This window comes from Humulus lupulus, chromosome 4 (assembly GCF_963169125.1).
Source record: "Humulus lupulus chromosome 4, drHumLupu1.1, whole genome shotgun sequence".
In the NCBI taxonomy this organism is placed as follows: Eukaryota; Viridiplantae; Streptophyta; class Magnoliopsida; order Rosales; family Cannabaceae; genus Humulus; species Humulus lupulus.
Genome location: NC_084796.1, coordinates 226,263,470 through 226,284,701, shown reverse-complemented (window position 1 = coordinate 226,284,701; position 21,232 = coordinate 226,263,470). Strand labels below are relative to the sequence as shown.

The following is a 21,232-nucleotide window of genomic DNA, read 5'->3' as shown; positions in this document are numbered from 1 at the left end:
GCATGACCAACTGGTCACGCCATAGACTATCGCAGTTTAGGGACGACCATGACTATAATGAGGCCAATTTCGGCAGGAGGAATGTTGGTCGAAGGCATGAGGAAAGAGGTGGAGACAGAAATCCCCCATCGAGAGAAAATAGGCCTGCGAGCCATAACGCTAGGGGGCAGCCGAGACAGCATAACGTCTTTGATCAGCTGGGCGCTAGCGAACAAAGGTGCAGAGATGATGACCTGAGGGACATGGTCAACGACAGGCGTGAAAGGCACGATGAGTACGCTCCTCCGGCACCAGTCGCCCCAACGATCCCCGATGTTGTTCAGTCTCAAATTGATGCTCTGAATCAGGCGGTATAGTAGTTGTTGGGGAGCCGAGCATCCAACATTGAGTATGATCGGAGAAGAGGCACTCCATTTGTACAGAGGATTAGGGTGGTAGAAACCCCCAGCAAGTTCAAGATTCCAGTACTACCGAACTTCGATGGGTACGGGGACCCAGTATCTCATGTAAACAAATTTGAGATACAGATGGATATTCAAAAGGTGTCAGACGATGCCCGCTGCAGGATCTTCCCTGCCACCTTATCCAACACTGCTCAGGAGTGGTTCTTTAAGTTCCCTTCTACTAGTATAGTATCATGGGAAATGTTTGTAAATGAATTTTATGGACAATTCTACACAGGTCGCATGCACCCCACTGAGGCCAACCAGCTGGTCGAGATACACCAAAAGGAGGGAGAGCCCTTAAAGGAATACGTCCACATTTCATGCGAGCAGTGGCTGGAGCCAAAACAGTGGGTGATGAAGGAAAGATGATGGCCCTAACTGCTGGGGTTAGGCGCCATGCTCCCATCTGGAACAGCCTATGAAAGAATGGGGTAAAAAATACGCAGGAGTTTCTTGATCGAGCTGATCGATACATCAAGCTCGATGACACAATTGCCAACGAGGGGAAGTCGCCTATGAAAGACAAGGGACCAAAGGAAGATCCCGCCAAAGCTGCCAATGGGTTGGATAAACCTAATGGAAACAGCAAAGGCAATGGGAATGGAAATTATAAGAATGGTGGAAAAAGGGTGAACAATGAGCCATCAACGTCCGAAAATAAACACCCCAAAGGAAATAGGTACGAGCCGAGATTCACCAACTATACGACCCTTGTCGAGAGTAGAGCAGAGGTCTACCAAGCAACCAATGCCAATGTCCCTTATAAGCGAACAGCACCTATAAGAAAGGATATCTCCAAGAGAGATACAACAAAATTCTGTCATTTTCACAACGACTACAGACATGACACCAACGAGTGTAACTAGTTGAAGGACGAGATTGAGTTCCTGATCAGACAGGGACACCTAAGGAGATACGTACGAGCCGCATGAGGGTCTCAGCAAGAGGCTCAAGGAGGCAATGAGCAGGTGCCTACACGCCAACACTTGCCACCTTTACAGCCAGCTCCTGTGGCAGGTACGTTACTCACCATCTGTGGTGGCCCACACCTTGCAGGAGATAGTGGGAAGGCAAGGGAGCGGTATGCTCGGACCTTACGCCAAGACCAGGACATCAAGATGATGAGTGTGGAGGATCAAGCACGTAAAAAAGTTCGAACAGAGGAGGAGTTGATAACCTTCTATGAAGACGATGCCCAGCATGTCCGATTCCCACATTCAGATCCGCTGGTCGTGGATGTCCAGATTGCCAATATGATGGTTAAGAGGGTGTTGGTTGACACTGGGAGCTCAGTCAACATCTTGTATAAGTCTTCATTAGAGAGAATGAAGTTGTCCGTCAAGGACCTGGAGCCGTGCAACCAAACCATATATGGTTTTTCTGGTGAAGGGCTCGGGCCAACATGGTCGATTAGGCTCCCCGTTATAGCAGGAACTACGCCCGCAAACAGGACATTACTCACTACTTTCATAGTAGTTGATTATCCTTCTGCGTATAATGCTGTAATTGGGAGGCCTATTCCGGTTGACCTGCGAGCTGTAACCTTGGTTTATCATCTTGCCATGAAATTCCCAACTGATGCAGGGGTAGGATGCATATTGGGAAACCAACGAGAAGTGAGGGAGTGCTACAACACCTCGATATCTAAGGCAAAGAAAGATGGATTGAGGGAAACCGCCGGAAAAGAGTTGCAAACGTCCAATGAAGTGCAAGCCCAATCAGGTGGTGGTGTCACCAAATAGGGTGTTGCCCAAAGTGAGGATAGAGATTTGGATCCTCGCTTTGGGGATTTTTATGAAGAAGTCACTACAAGAAAAAATGCTTTTAATAACACCAAAAATGTGTTATCAAAACCTACGATAACACTTTTTGATGTGTTAAGACAGACTGTTATCGTAGGTCAAGGTACTTTACATAACACTTTATCAGTGTTATACAGATGTGTTATTGTACTATCAACGATAACACAATTTCTGTGTTATTTTAATATATAGATAAGTGTTGAATTATGTTATTTATAGTCGATACTATAACACTTTTTTTGTGTAATACTACACTTTAGTATAACACATTTTTTGTGTTATACTACACTTTAGTATAACACATTTTTTGTGTTATACTACATTTTAGTATAACACATGTGTTATATTAGCTTAGAGAAACATAATCTTTTTTTACTTCTACAAAACTAGGAAAACAAATAAGAAAGTTGAAGCCAAACAAGGTAACATAAATAGATTTTTATTAATTACTCAAATGTAATTACAATATTTAGTCTACTAGTCTAGGCTTAAAAAATCATATTACAACATAATTTATGCTCAATTCAGATTCCTTTATCACTAAATACAAAACAAGAAATGTATACAAAAATTAGTGAAATACATTATTCCATTCTAAAGGCCTCAACTACAAATGTTGTCAAGAATTGCTCCAAATAAATCATCTCAATATACCTGCACATTATAGAAAAAAAGTACTTTTATTATTAAGAACATAAGACTTGAGCTAGTTTCCACCTGTAAGCATATAAACTTTAAATTAAATTTGTAATAACTCCAAAACTTGACGAAACAGCAGGGTATAGCAAGATGCATCGAATCTCATATCTCATTTAAAGGAGAGGTATAATAGAATATGGAGCTCAAGCAGGTACTAAACTTTAGACCTAAGCAAGCTTGGTACTCCAATAGTAGAGACCCCCAGAAGTAAAAGCAGAACATAAGCTAGATACTAAAAATCAAACACAAAATAAGACAAAAAAATCTTTCAGATCAAACCACTATATTCACATAAACATGTAGAAAAACATAAACAAAATAAAAGAGAGAATTGGTAACTAACAGCTAGCTGGGTATAACTGTGATTAAATTAGCTTTTAGCCAACTAGTACAAGCCATCCCTTAGGTGCCTAAACTCACAACCAGTTAAGTCTATCAATCTCAGTGTCTATACATGCAATTTATGCCATTAAATAGAATTTCTTACCAAATGTGTGCAACAACAAGCTAATAACAATATATATACCAAATGTGTCATTAAATAGAATTTCTTATTTCTTCAAAGTAATCAGACTATAGAAAATTTTGAGTTTACTAAACATTGTTTATAATTAGTCATCCAACATAAAAGTTGAAAATTGCTACAGTAAAAGAAGCTATAAAAACAGAGGAAACCAAAGCACATGCATATCTAGAATTATCAAAGGAAGTACAACATCAGAAGCAAACCTAAATGTACCATCAGAAGCAAGAGAAATGGTAGACATAACAACATCAATAAAACTAGAAGCAGAAAAGAACAAGTCTGAAGCTTGAATTAAAAAAAAATCACTACTAAGATACCAAAATGAATTAAAAAAAACTGAAGCTTGAGAAGATGAGATTTTCAGATAACCAATACTAGACTAGTTAGAATCTCACATCCAGTACTGGAGGAAGAAACCTAAATAATTAAATAATTAAAAAGAAACTAAGACATACCATAAACAACATGACACATGCATTATTTGAAGTAAACAACTAAATTATTGCCAAGAGAAAAGAAACACAGGACTGTATAATTAACAAATTCCATAATGCTAACCTTCACAAGATCTCCTAGCTCCTCGCTGCATTCTAATTTGCCTTCTGCTAGCCAATTTTCCAACAAATTATTCTTGTTCTGGTTCACAACAAGACGTGATAGTTCCAATGACTCGAAAGCATTAAGCTTTCCTCTGGTCAAGAGAGTACCAAAATACTGCAAAAGGGGTGGTGTTTGCCCAGTTTGTCCAGGAACACTCTGCAACAATAAGAATAAGAATTAATTACTAATCATAAAGGTTCAGCATAACTTAAAAGTATTGTAATATCCAATTCCACTTCTATTCGAGCTGCCTGATACTGTCTTTTTCCAAGTAATTGACTGATACTTTTATCTCAACTAGGTTCATAAATTTCCAATTGTTTAAAAATTATAGAAACAACCATTTGAAATTGGTCTCCGATCCCCAGCCCTCTAAACAAGGGGAAATAGCCATTTTGATAGGTATCCCATAGTAACAAACTGCCACAATATGGAATGCCACGTTCTGTATCGTTGACAAAGAGTTTGTCTATTCTACAGTCTACACAACCTGAATTTGAGAATTACTTTAAATATACATAGTAAAATGATTGGGAGAGCACAATCTGAAGTGAAGTTTTCAGGCAAGCCATCTGGCAGAGCAGATTCTACAGTCTCCAAAATAACTTTGCATGATTGAGCAGCTTCAGCAAGAAGTACAGGAAGAAAGTTTGTGTGGATCATAAAAGTTTGTTATTTTAGTAATCTTAAACTTTTTAGATATCTAAGAAATGAAAATCAACAAGTAATAATCCAATAATCTTTTCTATCATTTTACTAAATACAATAAAAATATCAGGAAAAGAAAAACTACTTTGACTAGTACTAGACAGCAGCAACAATAATGTGAAACAGAATTCCAAAGCTATGAACTAAGAATGAAATTACAATTAGGTAAAGGAAATACCTTCATATCGTCCAAGGCCTTGCAATGATTTTGCTTTAAGAAGAACAACTTCAAGGAGCAGACTAACAGCGTGCATGGACATAGGTGGGACAGAATCACTCTGTGAATGGCATCTATTTTGTTCACATCTTCTAGAAATGGATCCTTTCATCCTAGGAGTCACTGCAGCAATGTCTATTCCTTCAAATACATGAAGTGCAGCTTCTATGTTACCCTTTTGATACTCAAGTCTTCCAAGTAGAGCTCTTGCTTCCTATAAACCATGAAACCAAAATAAATCATCATCCAAACTGATTTGCCAAAATAAACAAGTCTAAAAACAACTCCTTAGTAATTTGCCTCAACTTTATGACATTGTAAACTGTACCATCCCAAGACTAAAAAAAACTCAAAAACAGTAATGCTTTTTTTGTAACAGTATACCAATATTTTAATCAAACTGATTTCTTGACTCTTCCTTTTGATAGAAAATTATACACAGGAACAATGTTAGAACAAACAAGTAAAAAGCCAAGGATTTCTCCATTTTTTATTTCTTAATGAAATATCTCTCATATAACATATAAGAGGCTCCAAGTCAAGTGTGAAGTCAGATACCCCATGTCTAATTACACCCGAATTTATTACTGCTCATTAACACACATCTTTCACACACTAGAAACAGATTACAAACACACAGAAAAATGGCTAACAATATCGAACAAAAAGTCAGTTGACAGAAATTTAATCAAACACACCAGAAACGCCCAAGTTTTCTTGGTTCGGACTTAACCAAATCAGAATGAAAACAAAAGAATACTGATTTTAACTCAGACTTTTCCTCAAACAGATGGTATGCATCAAAACTTTGAGTATACCTTAATGACTTAATAATAAGAAATATGTATTCATGTATATATGTGTGAGAGAGAAACAGGGGGAAAATGATAGAGAAGTTAAACAAAATTTACTTGCAATACTAATCCAACCACAATAGTAATAAAATTATTGAGATTAGCTTATGGGACACAGTAACAATAAAAATGAGATAGTAATTATCATAATATTGTACAAATTAAAGGCACCAAAATCACATTTTTGTGAGTCAAATTTTTTGATCAATATATGCAAGGGATAGTGAAATAAAGAATTTGATCACTTGATTGTAGAGTGCATAACAATAAAATAACAGATCTCATAAATTACTATAAAGTAAAAAATAGTTTAGAATCATAAAAGAATACAAGATTTTGATCCCTAGTAGAAAAGATTTTGGTCACAACAAACCAAGTATTAATGATACAATAAGAAATATTACTCACTGTCCCTAATGAAAACAGAACATAGAAATTTCAAGGTAAAACCAAATCAATTAACAGCAAAACCCACATACAAATATCCAAAATAAAACAGAAGCTACAACAAAAGAGCTCCATACCATTTCATTCATGACAGAATATGAGACAAATTCAACATTTTAACTTCAGTATTTTAAATAATAATCATTTGAAAAGATGAACTTATCATATATACATAAAGCATGACAGAATAAGAAACTATTATGCAGGCACCACATTACTTAAAAAACATAAAGCATGCATAAAGTACAACATAGTATTACTGTCTCATGAGCAGGCTCCTGAAAGAAACTATCAAAATAACTTATAGGGGCAAAGGATATAGAAAAGCTGTTGACAACATAGTATTACTGTCTCTAATTCTCTACTCATACAGTAATAAGAAAGGAAAAAGAAAACCTTTTGGATAGCTAAATTATTTCATCACTGATGTTACATAAGATTATATTTAAAACAATTGATATTTTTTCTAATGGGGAAAAAAGAAATGAGGCATTTCTAACCTGAGGAATATATTTGATGACTGTCATAAACATAGTTTTAGAAAGACCACAGTACATTCCATGATGTTAGTAGCTAATGGAATTCCTCTAGACTGTTGTAAGAGTGAACTTTAGAATTGAGTGCTCTATATGTCAAAAACTCTTAAAAGATTACACTGTATATAAATAGATTCAACAAGGGGAAAGGAGTAATTTAGCAGCATTGGACTGTTCAAAAGCGACCTTAGTTATGAATGCATGCTAGATTATGAGATAAGAAACACAGGAATGTAAACAGATACGCGCATAACTACCTCTTTGTGAATTACATTTGCCCCAGCATGAGTTCCGTTCCCTGTAGAGACGATCCTGTTTGTTTGGATATAATATGTAGAGAATAGATTAGTAGTTTTAAGTGATGCCTTATTGGTTGGAATATAATTATGAATGAGTGATGAAACGACCTATCGTTTTGGATCTTTAGCAATTTCATACATGGCCCATTCTGCTGCAACCAATGCAGTGTCTGATGTCTCTTATGATTACTTCCCACAACAACATACTGATTTGCTCCTCTGTCAGTGTTTTTGCTTCAGACACCAAATAATCTATGTAGCTATTTAGTTCCTGTAGTTTCACATCATTATTACCCAGTTCCATGTATATGAATATGTATAATTATTGGTAGACTATAATGAGGTTGTGACAAAATTAAAATAAAAAACAAACCTCTCCTGAAGCAATTCGATTTATTTGCTCCTGAATAAGTGCATTCATCACTGCTTTTCTTCGAAAAATCATTGTTTGAATTTTGTTTTCAATCTTCTTATTAGGAACCCATTTGAGATAAGGGAAGAAATCTCTCCAATCCACCTCAATGGCTCCTTCCATTTGATCAATCACTAGAACTTTGAATATTTCTTCCCTTGTCAAATGGCCACTTAACTCCTCCACATAAAATACTTGTTCTATGTCCTTTCCCAGGGCCTGCAAACCAAGTGGCATAAATAACAGTAACTTTTAAATGAATTTTTTTAATACTTTATAATGTGTAAAAAAAGTTTTGGACTTTGGGAGGTGTATTGTATAAAAACTAAAGTTTTTGTTAAAAAAATTTACTAGAAAAGACTTGAAAATTAAGAAAAAAATCTCAAGACTAAATTACTAATCAAATAAGAACTCAAGAGACATTTATGTTGAAATCCTATTAATATTGAGGAACTCACCTCTTTCAAAGCTATTCCAAAGAGTTCAGACTCAAATATCTCCCTAAAGTTCACAACTTCATCAGGAAAGTCTTCCACATGAGCATGAAATCTTTTTGAGATATTTTCTGCCATAGTGTCTCTGTGACAACAGTGTCATTTCTGAATGCAGTAAATATAGAACAGTGAATGATTATGAGCACAAATAATAGAAGCAGTGAAATGAGAAGTAAAAAATTTAATCATAACAAAATTCAATACCCACCTGAGCATTGGCTCCCAGAACATTTCCAAGTATGTGTTTTTTTACCATCTTATGAAAATCATTGTAGTCACTCATGGCAACCATAGACTTATCACTAGTGAGCATTTTCAGGGCATTTGACAGCTTTCTGGTAGATATGGATGAAAATCTAGTCACCATTGCCTGGTTAATTTCAAGTTAAAGTTCAGTTCTTGATCATCAACAACTTACTGAGAATAATCAATTTTATATTTGTACATTCATATAAGTCATCATACTCATATTAATTATTGAATAATTCTCTTTTCTTAATTATGGTTTTAAATTATAATATTTTAAATGACAGAGTTGATTTTTTTTCTTAATCATTATACTGTAGCACATAACCAATATTATAAATTGTTGAATAGTTCTTACAGTGGATTATTGATAGCTTTAATCACTCAAATTACACAAGTAACCTTTGAATAGAATGAAAATGACAATGAGTAAATCAGAACTGAAAAGGTTGAAACTTGTGTACCTCTTTGGCAACATGAGTTGTATTGAGAACGACTAGAGTGGAAGTACCTGTTCTGATGGAATAGATAGGACCATGAGTATTGGCCCACTTAGTAAACGTCATGTATGGCTTCTTCTCCTTCAACTGCAGCAAATTCCCTATCAATGGTAATCCAGGAACCCCTGAACAACACAACAAACCAATATACACACTTACATACTCACTCTCTAATCACAAACCCATTTCAGTTCTAACCAAAACAAAACAACAAACACGTACTCGACACAGTAGGGAGTCTGGAGTATCCACTCTTCTTCTTATTATTATTGGCAAAGAAGCATCTTTTGAGGAAAATCAAGGCAAACAGAGAGAGACCACTAAGAACAAAGGTGGTGACAAAGGGCACTCCTTTAACACCAAGCTGTTTGTTTGTGAATTACATGAATTACACGCATAACTTGTCATAATTTGCACAGAAAGCTCATATAGCAGACAATGAAAAATTATAGCCACAATCTGCTTAATATTATAGAAGAAATAATTGAATACTATGGCTACGGATAGACAGGTAGTCATAACATGTAAAAACTTCTAAAAAAAATAGTACAAGATAATTAATGGATGATAAAATATCATAGAACTAGAATAAGATAATGACTGGTTATTCCATCAGAAGAATATTAATTTTGTATAATATGTCAATGGCAAAGAAAACTATCCAAGAAACATGCATCACCATTAGTGTAGACCAAGCACTCAAAAAATAGATCAATCAACTGTTGCCAAGGATGCTTGTTTTAAATCAGGTCCTTAATAAGTTATTTGGTTAACATGGTGAAAAAAAATAAATAGGAAAATGTTCAACATCAAGTTTCTTTGATCTCACTCCTTCACTAATTGATAATCTTAACATAGGAAGTCCATGTCAAAATAGAGGCTTTCCAATTAATATTATCCTCACAGAGAATCCTTCCTCATAAATATCACAAAGATTAAGCTACTTCTAAATATCAAAACATTTTAAACAATAAGACAAGTGACATGGATATTGACTTACAGGTTGAACTTGAGCCTAAATCTTTAGTAGCCTACAAAAAAAAAAAAAAAAAAAGAAATTGAAAATTGTTAATCCAACATAGATAAAGTGATACACTTATTATGAAGAGTAAACAAATTTATCTTAGCATACACTTTCTTCTTGAGAAAACTCTAAAACTTTTTCATCATCATTCTTGTGTCCTTGCAACCCATCATATCCACATTGTCTGTCAAAATTTAATTCCAAGGAGATAAAAACTGATAGTAGAACAAAGGGAAAAACTATATGTAAGCATTCTGGATGTCATTGCAAGGTACAAAGGGTTAAGGTCCAACTTCCCAAATATTTTGGAAAAGAAAAATGGGAAAGAAATTAGAAGCTAATTATACCTCCGATCATTTGCAGCACCAGAGGTGTCTTTAATCTGCATTTAGGCGGGAAAAAGAACACAGCAAAATAAGGACTTGGCAATAGCAAAGGATTCAAATGATTCTGTGCAATGGCACCAGTACACTCTGGCCTTCATAGCCTTAGTACTAGACACAGACAATTCAAAACCACATCACAAGTATCTCAAACCAATAGTTGCCCCTGTTTAAGTATCACAGCTATGCATGAACAAATTAGGTTTTTGCAAGTGTAATATGATGGTTATAATACTTCATAGCAAGTAAATGAAAACATTTCAAAGAGAACTAGTAAAAGAAAACAAGAAATTCCCATTAGTGGATCAAATACCCGGAACCATCCTCCAAACACAATTTCCCATTAGTAAATTAAATTATAAGTTCAACCCAAGAAAACAGACATGAAAGCTCAGCAAAAAAAAAAAAAACAGCCACTAACAGGAAATTATATTGAATTAGTTAATAGTTAATCACAGCTATCCCAATCATAATTAAAAAAAATTAAAAACAAATTGATAACAATTATATTGAAGGAACAATCATAAGTAACTATATTTGAAAAATAAATTTTGCAGCATAAAATTAGTAGTTCCCATAAAAAAAAAACTAAAACACAACCTAAAATTTATGCTGGTATACTTATTTTTTCTAATGCAATCTCTCTCAAAACCAAAAAACCTCAAATTACTTGTACTCGAAGCTAGGAACTGGAGGCGTTAACCTAAATCTTCCTATATATTTTTCTTCCTCTGTTACTATACTAAAAAATTGAAGAAATAAAAACATGGGAAATTGGGGTTTCAAGAGAGAGACTAAGGTTTTGAGAAGTTAAAGATTTAAAAGGCAGCAGGAGAAAGAAGATGGTATATAAATATATATATATATATATATGTATATAGACAGAGAAAGGGTGAGATTAGACCTGATGTTTAAGCCCCTGGCACAGGTTTCCTCATAGGTACGAACCATTTCTTCACGGGAAGGTTTGTGGTCCTTGGGGAAATCCATAACGATGAGCCAGTGGTTGTAGTCACGTCCCTGAATCAAATAAGAAAGCAAATAAAATGTAGATAATAAGTATGTAATATCACTGAATCAACGACATCTAGAATCTAGATTAATATGAGTATAATAATTACTTAGAAGTCATCTAAGATTCAAAGCCATGTATCTTTTCATCAATCAAACAAAGCAGAAGACTAAAGATTGAGAATTAGGGCCCACGCCCCCATTTCCTCTTTAGTTTCTCTAATTTAAGCTTCGATGTTCTTCAAGAACTCAGAAACCCAAGAACTAAAATTGGGATTTTGAGTCATTTTTTCACAACATTTCAACAAATCAGAGGTGAAATTGGTTAACCCAAAGCTTAGGCTATATCAAATCAACATAGAAATGCTAGTTCTACCTATATCAAATCAAAATGAAGAAGAGAGAGAAGAAAGGGAGCTAGAGAGAGAGCAAGGGAAAAGCATTTGGTGATGGTGACGAGAACATTACCTGATTTCAATGTTCAAAGACAGTGGAAGGATCCATCCATTAGCCTTTCTATCTCCACAGCGCTTACCTGCACTTTCCACCTAGTTCACCGACCTCACGAGTCTGATTTGGCCAAAGCCTCCAGGGAAGATCATGCCTCCTATATCGCCTTCGAATGTGGTGTAGATTGTCTTTCGTGAAGGGGAGTGAGAGACCGAGAGAGATAGGTCCGGGAAATGAGACACGGGAAATGGGAAATGAGACACTGGAAATGGGTATACCAGGAAGAGAAATAGAGAAGAAAATGAGACACGGGAGAGTATACTAGGAAGAGAAAGAGAAGAAAATGAGGGAAATGGATATACGGGAAATGGGTACTCGGGAGTCTAGAAAAAACTTAGTGATTGGTGCTATTTTATTTTCCCTTTCCGCCTCAAACTTTCTTAATATAAAATAACTCTTTTTAAATAGTATTATAATGATGTGTTATGGTAATGAGTGTTTGGTGTAGTGAGTAGGACCCATCGTGGACCTCGAAGAGGTCCAACTCGATGAAGCAGATCTGACCAGGGTTGTGAAAGTCGGTAAAAACTTAGAAACAACAAAACAAAAACTGGTGGAATTTTTAAAGAAGAATGAAAAGGTCTTTCCCTGGTCACATAAAGACATGGTTGAGATAGACCCGGCAGTTATCAGCCATGTCCAGGACATAGACAAAAATTTTCCACCAGTACAACAGAAAAGAAGGCTGCTCGATAAAGACAGATCAAAAGCTCTGAAAGAAGAAGTCGAGAAGCTAAAGGAGAATGGATTCATCAAGGTAACATTTTATCCATCGTGGATCTCTAATCTCGTACTATTACCCAAGCCGAATGGCAGGTGGAGAACATACGTAGATTTCACAGACCTTAATAAAGCTTGCCCTAAAGATTGTTTCCCACTCCCTAGAATCGACCAGCTGGTCGATGCCACTGGAGGACACGAGATCCTATCATTCATGGATGCATACTTCGGGTACAATCAGATCAATATGCATCCACCTGATGAGGATCACACTAGCTTTCGGACCGATACATGACTTTACAGTTACAAGGTAATGCCCTTCGGTTTGAAAAACGCTGGTGCGACTTACCAGCCACTAGTCAATCACATGTTCAAGGAACTGATTGGTACAAACATGGAAGTATATGTTGATGACATGCTGGTTAAGTCGAAGAAGGAAGAAGGACACATAGGAGACTTGCAAGCATGCTTCAACGTCTTGAATAAATATCAGATAAAGCTAAATCCCCTCAAGTGTTCCTTCAGAGTTGGATCAAGGAAATTCTTGCGATTTATAGTAAACTCACGAGGAATTGAAGCTAATTCCAAGAAGATCAAGGCCCTAGTCGATATGAAATTGCCAGCAAGAATCAAAGACGTTCAAAGTTTAACTGGAAGGATTGCTGCTCTAAGTAGATTTATCTCCAAATCAACAGGCAAGTGCGTCCCATTTTTCAATCTACTTAGAGGAAATAAGAAATTCGAATGGATGGAGGAGTGTGTCCAGACTTTTCAAGCTTTAAAGATGCATATGTCGTAGCCGCCGATCCTATCACAGCCGATCGAAAAAGAAACTTTGTTCATCTACTTGGCGATCACAAAATACGTTGCTAGTGCTATTCTAGTAAGAGAGAAGGAGAATATGCAAAAGGTCGTGTATTATGTAAGAAAAAGGATAATAGGAGCATAACTGCGATATCCTCCTTTTGAAAAGTTACTGCTTGATCTTAGCCTCCAAAAAGTTGTGGCCATACTTCCAAGCTCACCCAATCACAGTTTTGACCGACCAACCTCTACGACAAGTTCTATAGAAGCCAGAAGCCGTTGGACGATTATTGAAATGGGTGGTTAAACTTGGGAAGTTTGATATCTTTTACTTACCATGAGCAGCGGTAAAAGGACAAGCTCTGGCTGACTTCGTCGCAAAACTCACTGGGCTTCCAAACAGCGAGTAGCCAGAAGGGACAAAATAGCCTGAACCTCGAAGACAAACTCCTTCTTAGAAGTTGTTTACAGATGGTTCTTCTAATGAGCATCATGCTGGGGCCGGAGTAATTTTGATAATGCTTGAAGGGCGCGATTCCACTGTGCAATCAGATTTGACTTCACTGCTTCTAACAACGAAGCTGAGTATGAAGCGCTGCTTGCAGGATTACGATTAGCCAGAGACATGAACATAAAGTCACTAGAAATCTACAGTGACTCCCAGTTGGTGGTTAATCAGATCATTGGAGAATACCAAACCAAAGGCTTGAAGATGGTCGCTTACTTGGGTAAAGCAAAGGATCTATTGGCATAATTGGTATACTCTCCAATAGGTACCTCGCGACCAGAATTCAAACGTTTATGCTTTGGCCAAATTAGCGAGTGCCAAGGATGCTAACACCCTGAATATAGTGCCTATTAAACAACTGTCTGCACCAAGCATCCATGTAGAAGAAACCTCTCTAGTGATTCATGCAGTAAACACTTGGATGGCACCTTACATTGAATACTTGACGCATGGTGTGTTGCCTACGGATAGAAACAAAGCCAGGACTCTTCAGCAGCAGGCTACTAGGTTCATCCTGGTTGAGGAAATTCTGTACCAAAGAGGATACTTTATGCCGCTCCTCAGATGTATTTCAAAAGAAAAGGCCAAAGAATTAATGCGAGAGGTCCATGAAGGGTTCTGCGGAGATTACGCTGGGGGGCAGAGTTTATCAAAGAAAATCCTAAGGCAAGGGTATTTCTGGCCAACAATGAATCAAGATTCGATGGAATTTGTGCAAAGATGCGATAAGTGCCAGAGATTCTCCAAAATTCCATGAGCAGCCTCTAATGAGATAAAGAAAATGCAAAGTCCGTGGCCATTCGCAGTATGGGGTATAGACCTAATTTGATCTCTGCTCACAGGGTAAGGCGGCGTCAAATATGCCATGGTGGCTGTTGATTAGTTCACAAAATGGGCCGAGGCTGAGCCATTTGCAACCATAACGACCAAGAAAGTGTTGGACTTTGTGGTCAAGAAAATAGTGTGTCGTTATGAATTGCCCAGAAAAATTGTCTGAGATAACGGCACGTAGTTTGATAATGATCTGTTCACGAATTTTTGCGAGCAACATGGAATTATCAAAAGCTTTTCTTCAGTTGCTCACCCTCAGGCAAACGAACAAGTCGAGGCAGTCAATAAAATGCTAAAAGATACTCTAAAGAAAAGGCTTGAAGAAGCAAAGGGGGCTTGGCCAGAGCAATTACCTGAAGTCCTCTGGTCATACAAAACATCCCATCGAACAGCAACATGCCACACTCCATTCTCCTTGGCCTATGGATATGAATCTATATTGCCCGTGGAATTAGATCTTCCATCGCATCGAAGGATGACCTATGATCAAGGCTCAAATAGCCAGTTATTAATGGAATCTTTGGATTTGGTCGATGAAAAGCGTGAGCAATCCCAGCTCCGAGTAGTAGCTTACCAGCAAAAGGTCGCTCAGTATTTCAATTCTAAAGTATGTGAAAGGAAATTTAATGTGGGAGATCTAGTACTTAGAAGAGTTTTCTTCAACACCCACGATCAGGTCGCTGGAGTACTCAGACCTAACTAGGAAGGACCATACTAAATTGAAGAAGTCCTCCATCCAGGCACTTACGAACTTGCTCGCTTAAATGGAGATCTCATTCCTCGTTATTGGAATGGAGAACACCTGCGCAATTACCATCAATAAACAATTCTTCTTAAAGAATTGGCTTGTATTAATTTTACTTTTTACAATTTTATGAACAAGGGTTAGTCATTTTTGTGACTGATCGCTTATAAGTGTAAGATCATTTTAGTGATCACTCGTACAGACACTATTGACGCGGTTCTTCGCCAAGAGATAATTATATGAATAAACAGGATGGATTAGTGCTAAATAGTGAACCGTAATATGAAAATGACGTAACTCTAAACTGGAAAAATTAGTATCGTGGGAAGGTTATCACTCCTTTCCTTTTAGGTGGTTCGAAGGTTAAAATCCCTCTAGTCCACCAGTCAGTATTATTGATCTTTCTTAACTATTCCTTACAGGGTGTTTCTTTACAAAAAATATGCCAACCCCTTGCAATGCCCAGGGTCTTGGTATTTATCGGGAGAGGATATCTGGGCGTTGGTAAAGGGGGGGGGGGATCCCATGACCCTCTTACCCATCATGTCATCTTTGTGACATTGATGATTAATTCCTAAAACCTGACAGTGAGGTGTGGTCTAATCAATAGGTAAGGGGGGATAATGGGCCGCATGGCCCAAACCAGTCGTGGGGTGCCTGAACACGCACGTTTATACTTCGTGTCCGAAAATTCAGGAATGGAATAGACATGTGATGTTTGATATGTGCACGCTTACATTGCGTGGTAGCCTTTACAAGGATTCGGGTGTCAGATCTATGTCACACCTCGAGGTTGATGTAGCGCCAGCTCATGATATCCATACTGCTGACCCGCTACCTTCGTGTACACTGCTAACTCTCTGATCATCTCGGGTTAGAGAGGTGGAGACTCATAACAGCAGCTTCGGGTGGACAATTTACACATGGCAGATTGAATTATGCCATTTTCCAGCTCGCTAATAACTCACGGATATTTGGGGCGTACATTTGGAGAGGGGAAGGCGATAGGTTTCTGGGGTGCAAAACCGGGTAGCTTAGGGGTCACGCTTCCCAGGCGGTTTTGCTTTTTGAAACTTTCCCTCCAAGGCAAGGATTATCCAGACCCTCCTGACACATAGATCCCGAGCAATCGGGGATCCGTTGGGAACATAGGTGCGTGGTCACAGCACCGCGTGGCCTCACGCACCACGGGCTGAGATTACCTCAGCCCATGTACGAAAATCATTTCTTGCGCTAGATTCCCTTTTCTATTGTTAGGTCGCCTATCTAAACTTTCTTCATCTTTGTTCGCTAGGCGACCAGATGGGGCCTAGGAAGAACATGCCCAAAAAGAGTGCCGCCAGCTCATCATCCCAGCAGGCCAACAAGGGGAAAGAGATAGTTGCTGAATCCCCAATCCCCCACTTTGGTCCCACCGTGGAGAAAGAGGTCGAGGTGGGACCTGACGCCTTCTCCTAGGCAGAAAGGATAGTCTCAAAGGTTATGACTCAAGGGAAGGTCAACAAGATCTTGCTGTCCCATAACATTGAAATTGGGACAGGCACTCTTGTTTCCTGACCTGCCTTCGAGGGCGAGAGAAGCTGCACGCCCCTCAACGAGGAGTTCGCGGCCTGGAGCGATGAACACCTCAAGGCCGGGGCCTTCCTTCCTTTGGACCAGTACTTCGCGGACTTTCTGAACTACGTGAGGCTGGCTCCTTTCCAACTGTCCCTAACTCTTACCGTTTGCTGGCAGGGTTGAGGTACCTCTTCCTGAAGCATGAATGGGAGGTCCCTACACCAGTGGACATCCTTTATTTTTTCTGCCTCAAAGCCAGCTCAGATTAACGGGGGCGAGGTGATGAGTTCTACTACCTAACCCGCTTTCCTAACTCTGTTGCAGTCATCGAGCTACCTGCCCACCCCAACGACTTCAAGGACCAGTTCTTTATGTCGACGGTGTTTCACAACTGCGATCACCAATACTTCAACTATCCTCGTAAGTTCTTTCTATCCTCAGCTCGCAAAATCGTCACTGATTTGTTTATTTCCATGTGTATTGACTTGAATACCATCGTGCAGCAATTTTTGCGAGGACGGCCCAATCGGTGACCCTCGGGGGTCAATATGAGACCTTGGCGGGGCTCCCACCAAGCGAAAAAGACTACCGCCAGCTTGTGTCTGATTAGATGATGCTGTCATGCAAGTTATTTTCTCCGAGCCAGACCCTGGCCTTGAGGAGGTCGCGGGCCTTACCAGCAGCTCTCCAGTTGGCGCCATTCCTAAGGGGGGTGCTGCGGTGAATGACGAGCAGGATGAGGTGCCACTCGTGCACCAAAAGCGGGCCCTCGAGGTTGTTCAGGACCCTGATGCGGATCGGATCCAATCCGGGGTAGCAGCCGGGCCCTCCGACCAAGGTAACCCATACCTTTTTAGGGACTTGGACAGGGCTGCCGTAGACCTTCGGCTTGGTAGGTTTAACGCAAGGCAGCTCGTACATCGTCACCAAGATGACACAGACCTTAACATAACTTTACTCCAGTGTGTCGATCAACTGGTGCTACCCTATGACATGAGCCGCCCTAGGGGCCCTGTAGCAGTAGACAACACCCTCGCTTTTCGGTCAGCCTTTTTTGAGGAGTACGGGACCAACCTTAGGTCATGGCCCTCCCTTCTGGAGGGTGTACTCACTCCGGGGCTTAGGCAGTATGTAGAGGAGTCTAGTCCTGAGGCTGATCCAGACCCCGAGCCCCCTCTCATTTGCGAAGTTATAAACCTAGAGTCCCCCATAGAAGCTCTGCGGCTGGAGGTCGTGGCAATAGATTCCTCCTCCAGCTCGGAGGGTAGGAGATTTTCAATACATCCTTAGATTTTTCTTATAATCGAATAATCTTACATGTGTCCTAACGCTTCCTTCTTTTTGTTTCAGGTGAAGAGATGGCACAGCCCAGAGACAGTGTCCTGCGGTCCATCTTCCAGGGGGGAATCCTCCCTCCGGATCGTCCGGGCCGCTGGTCAAGAAGCCCCGGTTTACCAAGAAGACTCCTCTTAGGCCTGTCTCCATGTCTCCCGCTAAAGGTAGGAGCCAGGGCCCCACAACAATGGAGAATATGCCTCCACCTCCTCCGTGACCTCCTGTCCCTGCTCGGGATCAGGAGGCACCAACTGGAACCCCGCCAGCTCCCACTCCCACCATGCGTATACCGGTTAAAACTCAGGCTCTGGAGAAACTCCCCGAGGCCTTCTGAGGGACGGTCTACGAGACCGCGAGCTATATGGTGGAGCATTACTACAACGCCACTCCGAGGGACTTCCGGGAGATCGAGACGAGGAGCCCCGAGAATGTCATGGAGTCTTCGCTGGGGATGAACCTCATGGTAAGGTTACCTAGTTAACTTAGTCAATTTTCTCTGCTTTCTCTTTAGCACATGCCTTACTGTCTTTTCCTTTGCAGGCGGCTTTGGCTCTACGCCGCAGCATAGCTCGGTCCAGGGCCAGGTTTGACGAGATCAAGGGCGAGTTCCAAACTGCTCGGGCCGCTCTCGGATCTGCACTACAGCAAGAGCGAGATGCTAAGGCTACCCTGACGGCTGTCAAGGAAAGAGAAAAGGCCACGCAGGTCGCACTGGCCGCTGTGAAGGCCGATCTGGAAGCCGCATAGGGCGCCATGGCTGTGGAAAAAACCAATCTCAAGGCTGCACATGCCGCCTTTGCCGCTGTGAAGGCCGAGCTTGAGGAGGCCAAGGCCACCCTTGTTGTAGAGAGGGCATCTTCCAGCTCCTCCATGGAAGCCATGCTCTATCATTGCTGGGCCTTCAACCAGGATGGCGATTTCTCCTTCCTAGCGCCGGAGGTCTGGGAGCCCTTCCTCGAGAAGTTCAAGGCTCGTCTTCAACAGGAGGCGCCCTCTGAGACCGGGGAGACTTCCGCTGCAGGCGAATAGGAGATCGAAGGGGTGACCTCAACATAACGACCTAGGGGGGCCTAGAATTTTTATTTTTATTTATTTGTAATCTTTTACCACGAGGTTTTTCTCCTCGAGACAATTGGTTTTCCTGAGTTTCATTTTAATCTACTTTTATCATTATTGTTATTTACTTTTAGCACATTTGGTAAAAACTTAGTTTGCGTTAATTTATTATTGATATTTCGTGCTTTTTAAGAAAAACATTGATTAATCAATTTAAATCAACTTCTATGTTTGGGATCTGGTTGTATCCAGGACGTTGATTTAAAAAAAACTTAGTTCGCGTTAATTCTTTATTGATATCTCGGGCTTTTTAAGAAAAACATCGATTAACTAATTTGAATCAACTTCTAAGTTTAGGACCTGTTTGTTTCCAGGATATTGATTTTAAAAACTTAGTTCACGTTAATTCTTTATTGATATCTCGTGCTTTTTAAGAAAAACATCGATTAACCAATTTTAATCAACTTCTAAGTTTAGGACCTGGTCGTTTCCAGGATATTGATTTTAAAAACTTAGTTCGCATTATTTCTTTATTGATATCTCGTGCTTTTTAAGAAAAACATCGATTAACCAATTTGAATCAACTTCTAAGTTTAGGACCTGGTTGTTTCCAGGATATTGATTTTAAAAACTTAGTTCGCGTTAATTCTTTATTGATATCTCGTGCTTTTTAAGAAAAACATCGATTAACCAATTTGAATCAACTTCTAAGTTTAGGACCTGGTTGTTTCCATGATATTGGTTTTAAAAACTTAGTTCGCGTTAATTCTTTATTGATATCTCGTGTTTTTTAAGAAAAACATCGATTAACCAATTTGAATCAACTTCTAAGTTTAGGACCTGGTTTTATCTAGGACGTATGCCCCCCAAGTAACCAGGAAAGGAACTTTCGTGGTTACTTGAAACGTGCTCTTTTACCATTACGTCCACAAAAATATACAATAATACGAAGAAATTGTCTCATTATCTAATAAAACAAGGTGGCTTTTCTAACTAAGCCTTACAAAAGTATTACTGATAATATTTCTTTAGGTGTATAGCGTTCCAGGTCCGTGGGACTGCCTCTCCATTAAGCCGAGCTAGCTTAAAGGTTCCTTCTTTCACAGCCTCTATTATTTGATAGGGTCCTTCCTAATTTGGCCCCAACACTCTGTCCTTGGGATCCTTACCGGCTAAGAAGACTCTTCTAAGCACCAGGGCTCCTACGCTAAAGATGCATTTCTTGACCTTTGAGTTGAAGTAACGAGTGATCTTATGTTGATAATGCACGAGGTGTAGTTATGATGCTTCTCGTTTTTCATCAATTAGGTCGAGGGACGCACAGAGCAATTTGTCGTTCTGGTCTTGGTCAAATGTGCGGACTCTGTGCGAGGCTATCTTTGCTTCGATGGGAAGGACGACCTCACTCCCGAAAGCTAGGGAGAAAGGAGTGTGACCCGTTGAAGTTCGGTGTGAGGTTCAGTATGCCCACAACACCTGGGGGAGCTGTTCGGACCAAACTCCCTTGGCCTCATCCAACCTCTTCTTAAGGATCGCTTTCAATGTCTTGTTCACAGTCTCGACCTGCCCATTAGCCTGAGGATAGGCCACAGAGGAGAAGCTTTTAACTATGTCGTGCCTCTCACAGAATTTGGTGAAGAGGTCGCTATCAAACTGTGTTCCGTTATCCGACACAATCTTCTTTGGCAGCCAAAATCAGCAGACAACATTCTTGACCACGAAGTCGAGGACCCTCTTTGAAGTAATCGTCGCCAGGGCTTCTGTCTCTGCCCATTTTGTGAAGTAGTCTATAGCCACCACATCATAGCGAGCTCCTCCCTTTCTTGTGGGAAGGGCACCAACTAAATCAATCCCCCAGACCGCGAACGGCCACGGGGATGAGATCATCTTTAGCTCGACTGGAGGGGCTCGGGCGACCGTGGAGAACCGCTGGCACCTATCGCAACTTTTGACATAAGAGAT

General features: G+C 39.7%; 1 long non-coding RNA gene and 1 pseudogene across 1 annotated transcript; both read right to left on the bottom strand.

Moving 5' to 3' along the window:
• Positions 1-2,671: 2,671 nt before the first annotated feature.
• LOC133832946 (ent-kaurene oxidase-like) lies at positions 2,672-10,198 on the bottom strand (annotated as a pseudogene).
• On the bottom strand, positions 10,199-12,056 carry LOC133831264 (uncharacterized). Its single transcript, XR_009892457.1, has 3 exons — positions 11,673-12,056; positions 11,098-11,213; positions 10,199-10,359 (listed from the first exon to the last, which is right to left on the bottom strand). It is a non-coding gene; the product is annotated as an uncharacterized LOC133831264 (long non-coding RNA).
• Between the last annotated feature and the right edge of the window lie 9,176 nt (positions 12,057-21,232).